The sequence below is a fragment of the Aethalodelphis obliquidens genome, unplaced genomic scaffold, assembly GCF_003676395.1.
Source record: "Aethalodelphis obliquidens isolate GAN/ISIS:26980383/991018 unplaced genomic scaffold, ASM367639v1 scaffold77, whole genome shotgun sequence".
Classification (NCBI taxonomy): domain Eukaryota; kingdom Metazoa; phylum Chordata; class Mammalia; order Artiodactyla; family Delphinidae; genus Aethalodelphis; species Aethalodelphis obliquidens.
Genome location: NW_020838021.1, coordinates 414,531 through 421,903, shown reverse-complemented (window position 1 = coordinate 421,903; position 7,373 = coordinate 414,531).

The window sequence follows — 7,373 nt, the reverse complement described above, 5'->3', positions numbered from 1 at the left end:
TTCCCATTTTACAAGTGAGAGAACAGAGCGAGGCTCATAGAGATTATCCAAGTCGCTCAAGGTCACTCGTCAAGGATATGAAAAAAGCAGGAATCAAACCAGGCAAATGACTCCAGGACCCATTCTCTCAAAAAAGGGCAAGGGATCTGGATTTCACTATTTTACAGATGAGAAAACAGACTCAACCAGGATCACATGGCTGGTGAGTAGGACTTAGCTCATGTTCTCCACACGATCCTGCTTCCCCAGAGCCTTCCCGCCCAGGCCTTTACCTTTGACCCCTGACACTTGATCCTGGGGTTCCTGGGCAGCAGGAGGGCCTGGGTGCCTGGCCAAGACCCACTCGCAGGCCGTTCAGCCCAGGGCAGCTCACATGCCCCCCTTTCCTCCCTTTAGTGCAAGACCCAGGGCTGCGCCTCATCTCCTCCCCACAGTTTAACTGCCTCTTCTAATCCACCATGTTTGGATTCAGAAGCCTGGCTGCAGAGGGGGCCACAGCCACCCGAGCGCCTCCCCTCCAGGGCCTCAGATGCCCGGCACACGGAGCATCCTGCTTCAAGGGCTTCCCTCCGGATCAGGCAGGGAAACGTTCAGGGCACACACAGCGGGGCTCCTAACACGTGCAGGGCACTTGAGACATCATTAGGAACCGAAGATAAATAAATGTCCCCTTGGGCTCCGGTCCTTGCTTTTTCTGCTGGAGAATAGAGCTTACCAAACCCCTCCTCGCCTGCTGATTCCCGCTGTGGAGCAGGCCACGTGGAAAACTCCCTTTTCCTAGGCGTTAGGATTCTAGGGTCCTTGTACCAGCTGTGTGGCCTTGCTCAAGTCACTGCACCTTTCTGGTGTTCAGTTATCCCTTCTGTAAACTACCTGGACCGCCTTCCTCATGAGGTGAGAAGCCCGTAAGATCCAGATGTGACAGCGCTCTGTAAGCCAGGAAGCCGCACAGACAAGAGATGAAAATGCTATTATCTGCCCACCTTTGGAGGGAGGTAAGGAAAACGTTTGGGACCAAAATTTTACATACAAATTGTCAAAACCAGACAGGTTTTTGAGCAAGTATCTAATCTGTTTTCCCAGCTATGCTTCCCAGAGCTCAAGGCTCCTCAGAAATGCCACAAGGCAAAGCAGAGCCCCAGTACACCTGAAAATGATGCAATGTTGTCAATTAACTATACTTCAATTAAAAAAAATAAGCAGCTGGATGGACTTCCCATAAAGTTGTACTGGAAGCAATTGCAGGGCCACCTCCTGGGTGACTGACCTGTGCAGTCGCGCAAGGCCTTGTTCTTAGAAGGGCCCCACTCTTGACGGGCTCTGCTGTCACCATCTTGAAATCTTTAAGAATTTTTTTAACAAGGGCTCCCGCACTTTCATTTTGCACCGGGCCCCACAAATGCCATAGGCCGTCCTGACTAGGAGCTCCAGGACCAAATAAACAAACAAAAACCAGGTTTGGTCCCTTCAGTGTCCAGACGGGGAAACTGCAACAGCAGCCCAGAGAAAGGAAGGGACTTGCCCAAGGTGACACTGCCCTTTGCCCAGGAGCTGGGATGAAGTCCCCAGCATTCCTGACTCAGCTCTGTGCTGGCTCCCCTGTGCCTCTCAGTGTGCGCCTCTGTCACTCCCTTACTGGCGCTGATGAGCAAAGTGAGGCCCATGGAGACCAGTTTGATGTCACACAGCTGTGACAGCAGTGGTGATGATGGGATTGAGCTACACTTTTGACCCTTTTAATCCTTTTTGGAATAGGAAAGAGCGTGGGTAAGATGACACATACATACATACCTGCATACGTACACAAAGAGTCTAAATGGTTCACTTTCAAAATGATAACTCTCAGGGCTTCCCTGGTGGCGCAGTGGTTGAGAGTCTGCCTGCCGATGCAGGGGACACGGGTTCGTGCCCCGGTCCGGGAGGATCCTACATGCCGCGGAGTGGCTGGGCCCATGAGCCATGGCCGCTGAGCCTGCGCGTCCGGAGCCTGTGCTCCGCAACGGGAGAGGCCGCAACAGCGAGAGGCCCGCATACCGGAAAAAAAAAAATGATAACTGTCAGTTGTCTCTCATTTGCCCGCCAGCTGCTCCAGCTGTTCACGGGCTAGGACCACAGAAGGGGCGGGGCTCGCTACCCTTCACCAGCTAAAGCACGTCAGCAGTGAAGTTTACCAACTCACTGGGCACTTCCTCAGTGGGTGGGCACTCTTGGTGCCAAAAAATAGGAATATGAAAGAGTCAAGAGCAACTGTTTCCTCTCTGTCCATCTCTGTCCTCCAGGGTTCTCTCAGCTGGGAGTGGGAGGCACTCCCCAGCGCCAGCCCTGCCCAGCCAACCCTTGCCCTAAGGCTGGCCCATCTCCTCACTTCCTAGTTTCTTTGTGAAACAGGAACTGAGCAAGCAGCTCAAGTGAGGTAGGCTGGGAGGGTGAGAAAGCCCCAGTGGTCCATGGCAAGGCCCTGAAGCTGAAACGCTAATTTCCCTCCCAGGGGTCCTGCGTAGTCCTAGGCCCTCTTGCTTGTCACACCTCCTGTGTTCTAGAATAGCTTGGGCTGAGGGACCCTGCCCCGATAAGGTGGAGACACACAGGATATGGGCCACCAGGTCACGGAGCAGAGATTCAGCTGGGGCCCAGATGAGATGTAGAAGCAGGTGCCAAGGCAGGACTGGAGGCTGGAGTGAACATCAGTGGAGTCCCCCACCAGGGACCAAACTTTCCATGCACTGGGCACCGGGCCAAGAGCACTCTCTCCATACGTGCCATCTGGGTAATGCTGGTTACACTTACACACACACACACACACACACACACCCCACTCCTCCCCCCTCCCCCCGAAGCAAGGCCCACATTATCATTGTCATTATCTAGAGCTCATTGCCCAAAGTCACTTGCCCACGGTCATGCAGTCAGTAGGTGATGTGTGGTGATGAATTTGAATCCAGTTCTACCTGACTCCATTTATTGGAGATGTTATCCTGCTCCTCCTCTCCTAGAGTCCTAGACAGCTGTCTCCAGTCCCTCCCAGTCTCCCATAGATAGGCCCTCCGGTGAGTCCCAAGTGTGTTTTTAATCAAGCACCAAAGCCCAGCCTCCTCTTCTGATGCTAATTGCCACAGCTGCCTGCAGGTGTTAGTTTTTATTTGTTTTTAAACCAAGACCTTATCATGAATTCAGAGATTCAGAGATGACTGTCTTTCCCTCCCATGAGCCCCTGCTGCCGGGGACTCCCTAGTGTTCCCAGAGCTGCCAGCTCGTGTGTACTGTCTGTGTGCGTGGGAATGGCTGCCTCCTGCCCAGGCCCCTTGCTCTCCTCTGCCCTCCTCCCACCTGCACTTCTGCTCTCCTTGCCCTCCCTGCCTAAAATGACCACCATGAAGTCTGATAAGGGCTCAGGCTACCACGATGGACTTCACCTTGGAAATGCCCAGGTATTTCCAAGGGACTATGTGGTCTCTGTTTGAACATTTCTAGAGACGGGGAGATCACTACTTACCAGGGCTGAGCTAGTACCATCTGAATATCAAAAATGTCTTCCTTGAAATGAACCCAAACTCCATTTACCTCTTCCCCGTCATTCCTGGCCACCCAGAATATATCCCCCTCCTCTACACGACAGCTGTTTGAAGTCAACTTGCTTCCCAACGCCAACCCTCTAAGCCAGATAGTACAGATGTTGAGTACTCCCCAGGCTGACAAGGGCTCCCCTGCAGATCGCCCCCACTTGATCAACCCTAACTCTCCATCTGTTGTGTATATGATGCCGCTTCCAGATGCTCCCCCCATCCTCTTCACTCCCCTCTGCTTCAAGGTGGCCCTGTGGCACCCCAATCAGCGTAGGGTGTCGATTCTCTCACGTCCTTGTTCAGGAACTCTGCATCAGAGGCACTTGAGCCTAGTGGTTAATAGCACGGGCCCTGAACCTAGACCAAGCCTGTGCTCAAAACTCAGCTCCCGTCACTTCCTAGCTGTGTGGTCTTACACAGTTTGCTGAACCCCTCTGATTCTCGGCTTCCTCCCTGGAAAATGAGGATGACAGCAGTGCCTGCTTCATAGGGTTGTTGTAAAGCCCACCGCCTGCCACTTAGTGTTCTTACTTTCGACTGGATATGTGTGGGTGGCAGGGGGAGGTGAGAATAAGAATTATTCAGCAAGTTTTCCAAACGTAGATATCGCTTATCCGAACTCTTAGTCTCTCAACGCAGGATTGTACCCATTCGCAGAGTGAGGGATGCTTTCATACATGTCTGGGTCCCATCTGCCCAAATATTCCACTCATGATCGTCTACCAAATTAGAATCTCTTGCAGGGAGGTGCAGGTGGGGGGCTGCTCTATGTGAATGCCTACAATGACCTTTGTATCTCTGGAAGCCCGGTATCCACCCTCTGAAGGTTCAGACGAGTCTCACTATTGGTGGAACACCTCCCTACCCCACCACACACACACACACACACCCGCAATATTGCCGTTAAATCAAGGCTCTCCTGCCCCACGTTTATACTGGACACATCTTTGTCATAATAATCCCAATTTAAACTACTTACCCGGGTGGGGTGGGGAGCCTGTGCCGGGATTAAATAACGTTTTTGAAGTGCCTGATGCAGTGCTTGTCAAAGAACAAGTGCTGGGCAATGTAAGCTTGCCGCCCCACCTAGGATGTAAGCTCCCAGGTGCAAGGGACCTCGACAGCTATTTATCTTGCATCTCCTCTGAGTACCTGGCACGAGGACCCAGAGCTAGCTCCTAGGTCCTGTTTGCCAGCCCATTATCAAGTTTGAGGTGGCCTTGTTCACTGAACTACTGACCCGGATCGCTTCTTTAGTTGAGGGCTTTATGTACCTGGATCAGAACCTATAAAATGCAAATGTGTTGCCTGGAAGGGAAACCTATCAAAAAAGTGTTTAGGGCCCATTAGCCAGCTGGGGCCTGACCTAACGGAACTGGGGCCAAGGCAATCTGCTGGGAGAGAAAATTCCGGGAAGGCAAGTCCGGATGAGGGAGCCCAGGACCCCCGGAGTGGAGACTTCTTACCAGAAGCGACAGATCTGAAAAGAAGCCAGAAGGGAAAGGCTGAAAACACCCGTTCCCTTCTGTCCCGGGGGCTGGTCGCCTCTCTGTACTTCTCTCGAGGTGCCCCTCACCCCGCCCCCACCCCGCCGCCTTTTCCCAGGCCTCGGCGAGGCGGTCGGGGCCGCCCAGCGCTGGGGTTAGGTGGCTGGCTGCCTTTGAAGGCTCTGCGGTTAGTGTGTGAGCTCGGCTCGCTGCCGGGACTGAGCAAACAGGAAGCCGGCACATCCTGCGCGGGGCCGGGACGCGCCGTCGCGGCGCAGGCCGGGAAGGTTCTGCCTGAAGGCTCCCTCGCCGGCCGCTCCGGCCGCCGGACCCCCAGGAGCCCCGAGCCCTGCAGCCACGTCCCCCACCCGGCGCCCCCGATCGCGCCCGCCACCCAAGGCCCGCCGGGTCCCCGACACCGCGCCGCACAGCCTCAGCCGTTCCCGCGCCCGCGCCTGGGGCGGCAGGGGAGGGACTTTCAGTCTGGAAAGCGCAGGCCCGGCGTGGGGGGAGGGGACGGGAGACCGTGGGCTTTTCGCGAGTCTACCCGGCAGGCTGAGTAGGACGCAGCCAAAGAAGTATGGTTTCAGCTTGGGGGAGAAGGACCTCGTCTTTCCTGAGCTCATCCCCACGGATGGCTGCTGGGAGGGCGTAGAGCAGGCTGGAGAGTAGGGGCGAGGAAGTCGCCAGAACATCTTGGGAACAGCTCAGATTTCACAAGCGTCCCAGAATGGGAAGCCTTAAAAAGATGCACACCTTTCTTTTAACCCAAGGATTCCCCTTCTGGAAATCTATCCTAAGAACAAATTCGTGGCTATACACGAATATTTACTTTAAGGATGTACAATTAAGAGTAAAAATATCAAGGCAACGTAAGTTCATCTGTAGGGGCCTGGTGAAATAATCGTGGTGCATTCGTACAATGGGCTGCTCGGCGGCCATTACAAATCACGTCGTAGAAGAACATTTCATGGCAGGAGAAAATCTTGAGCCTGTGCTCAGTTTGACAAGCAGATGCAGTGTGTGAAGTGGGACTTTAATTTTTAAAAATTTAAAAACAGCTTTATTTAGGTATAATTTAACTACAATAAGCTGCACATTTTAAAAGTATACGATTTGTTGAGTTTTTACATATGTATACACCGATGAAACCATCACCACAACCAAGATTGTGAACTACCCATCACCCCCAAAAGGGTCCTTGTGCCCCTCCTGATCTCTCCCTCCCCTCCCCATCCCCCCAAACCACTGATCTGCTCTCTGTGCAAATCATGCTGCAGAGAGAGAGACAGAGAGAGAGAGAGAGAGAGAGAGAGAGAGAGAGAGAGACACACACACACACACACACACACATACACACACACACACGGGGGGGGAGAGAGAGAGAGGTTAAATGCTCAAAAACAGAAAAATATTCATGCAAATAGTATGGAAGATAATTTCGGAGAATTTTTGAATTTTGTTTATCCTTGTTTTCTAAATCGTATATGACGCATATGAATTGCTTTTGTAATAAGAAAAAGTAATTAAGGTTATTAAAATATCTGCCACAGATAACCCACAAAGCGAACATTCTAAACTTAGCACATAGACATTCGAGAAATGCCTGCTGAAAGGGACATTTGCTGGTGGTGTGGAGTTGCTTGCAATTGCTTTTTTATTCATGTTGATGGCTGTGGTGGTGATAAATATAAGTGGTGATGGCCAAGGGATGTTGACTCTAGGTGTGAGTGCTCTGGTGAGAATGGCTGCAGGTGTGCCGGTGACAGTGGAGATGACTGCCGCAGGGTGATGGCGGAGGAGAGATGGCTCTAGGAGTTATGGTTGTAGGGGTGAGGGCATCAGTGGGCATGACTGGCTATAGTGATAGTGTCTGTAAGGGTGATAGCTATGAGGATGATCACCGTACCGGTGATAGTGGCAGTGGTGAGGCAGATAGAGACAGATGGCCGAGGGGTGTTGACTACAGGGGTGGTTGTTTTAGCAGTGATGGCTGTAGTGGTGCTAATGGCAGTGGGAATGACTGCAGGGATGATAGCTGAAAGGTGTTGGCTGCAGGGGTGTGGTGATGGTTGTAGGGGTGATGGCTGTAGGGATGATGGTCGTGGGGTAAGAGTGTCATGGGAGTGACTGGCTGTAATGTCCGTAAGGATAACAGCCGAGAGGATGATGGTTGTGACAGTGATAGCAGCAGTGATGACTATAGGGGTGATGGCTGTAGGGATGGTTTTTCTAGCAGTGGTGGCTGTAGGTGTGCCAGTAGCAGTGGAGATGACTTCAGGGCTGATGGCTGTAGATAGGAGTGATGGCTGTGGGGTGATAG